The 2,291-nt window shown below is 40.0% G+C and overlaps 1 pseudogene; it reads right to left on the minus strand.

Moving 5' to 3' along the window:
- LOC115233197 overlaps nucleotides 1-610 on the minus strand; it is an 18,940-nt pseudogene extending 18,330 nt beyond the window's left edge.
- Nucleotides 611-2,291: the final 1,681 nt, after the last annotated feature.

A 2,291-nucleotide genomic window follows, 5' to 3' on the forward strand; every position in this document is an offset into this window, starting at 1 on the left:
TTCAATGCGTAGGTGAAATTGGCCCTAAGGGTGCCGTGTAACAGAGCTCAATAATTCTGAAGATGTCGCAAGCTCGATTGCGCCAATATCTGCCAATATTAATATAATTCTTTTCAATGTCATGACTTTTCTACTCATTTCACGAGTAAAAAAACAAGGTGAAAAAGTACTATACAGTATCACTTACTTGCTTTTGAGATCTTCAATATCATCCCGTAAACGGTTGATATCAAGCTCGAGCTTGACGCGTTCCGAGTTCGCCTCGTCGAATAATTTCCGTTTGTTGGAGAAGTTGGACATCTTTCTAGTGAAGGTCTTCTGAGTGGCTTGCATCTTCCGCTTCAGCCGAGAGTTCTCCGACTCGAGATAACGTATCGTTTCGATGTAAGATGCCAGACGATTGTTGAGCGGGCTGCTAGGAGTGCTGGGCCGTCGGTTAACGATCGGTGTCAACGGTCAACGTGCTCTGTCTTTCTTCGTAAAAGGATTGGCACCGACGTATACGTCACACGGCCATCACTGGTAAAGATATATGTAAGTTCCTCAAAAATCCAAAAATGAGGTCCAAACAAGGGACACACGCGTAGCGTGTCAGAACACGTCCGTTTCCGTCCGCGGGCGGCAATGAAGAGAGCAAATAAAATTAGATAGAGTGGAAGGTCCCATAAAAGCGTAAGGCCCGGTCTACATAGGACGCAACACGCCAGACGCAAGCAAAGTATACGCTTACCTTCCACTCTATGTAATTCTCTTTGGACTACACCACCTCGGGAGCTGAGGCAGCTCATGCGCTCTCATGCGCTGCACAACATGGCGCGGCGTTGTGGTGGGAGACCGTTTCCATGCGCGCATGAACTGCGCATGGATTGAAACGGAACGATCTCGTGCGCTCCTATGTGCATCATGCGAGAAACGAAACGTACCCACAGACTTTTGCATAAGCGCATAACCATAAGCATAAGGAAATTGATTGGTCCATTTTCTTATGCATAAGGAAATGAACCAATAAATTTCCTTATGCTTATGGTTATGCGCTTATGCAAAAGTCTGTGCGTACGTTTCGTTTCTCGCATGATGCACATAGGAGCGCACTTACCTGTCCACAGAGAGCGACGCGCTTTCTCTGGGCAGGAGCCCTAAGTATACTTTGCGCATGCGCACTACAATTAAAAAAAAAATTAATTTCGCATTTAATTAAAAAATTTATCAATTCACAAACGTAACATTGGTATATTTGTAAATCACAAACGATTTCCTATCAATTACAGTTATCAGTTATCACAACATCTGTTTGTTACTAAAAATTTCCGGCTAATATCATGACCAAACTAAAATTGCTAATGTTCGAGAGCGAGGCGAAATAGGACGAGTGTGCGAGGATCTTTTGGTTCGCGGAAAATAAATCTCGCGAGTACAATTCACGTTCGTTATCAGTTATCACAAAATCTGTTTGTTACTAAAAAGTTCCGGCTAACATCATGACCAAACTAAAATTGCTAATTACAAAAAACCTAATTTGTCACAAATGTTAAAAACAGACTCACAATCAATCACAAACGGTTTACAAACGAAATACATTCAGAAAAATTAAAAATAATCATATTTAATAATTTCTTCCGGCTAGCTTCATGTAGGTCTCCCCGAACAAAATTTGTAGCCTTTGCGTTTATAGCGTTAATAACAGATGGCTTTTGATAATTACACTTGTCTGCGAGATGTTGTGGAATATAAAAGACACGAGATCGCTAGTGCAGATGAAATGCTCCAGATTAAAGTTAAAGTAATCACCGTTCTCTTGTGACACATATATATGATGTTTCAGAGGGTGTGCTTCTACTAAAAAAAGTGGGGGAAAAAAGTTTTTTATTTTTAATTTATTATTACGAATGTACATAACCTAACGTAATCTAACCTAATATTCAGTCATGATCTTGACAACATATGTCAAAGTCAATGTCATCCGTGAGATTGCCCATTTAATGCATATTTATCCTGAAAGCACCCAGATAGCCAAGTTTACCCGATCACGTATTGCAAATTATGCATTACATATTATATTGATAGAACTCTGGCAGCAGCCGCGCATGATTTGCTATTTCAATTAGTGCCGGCAGAAATGTAACAGAAAACAAGCAATCTCTGCATCATTATATGCTACAAAAAATGCTGCAAAATTTAAGCAGAAGTTCTTGGCATAAAAACAATAGATTTTAAGTATTGCGTGTTGGCACAATATGTCAATAGAAGCTAAATAAAAACTGAACATAACATGACACATCATGCTATATCTG

The sequence above is a fragment of the Formica exsecta genome, unplaced genomic scaffold (genome assembly GCF_003651465.1).
Source record: "Formica exsecta isolate Colony F162 unplaced genomic scaffold, ASM365146v1 scaffold161, whole genome shotgun sequence".
NCBI lineage: Eukaryota > Metazoa > Arthropoda > Insecta > Hymenoptera > Formicidae > Formica > Formica exsecta.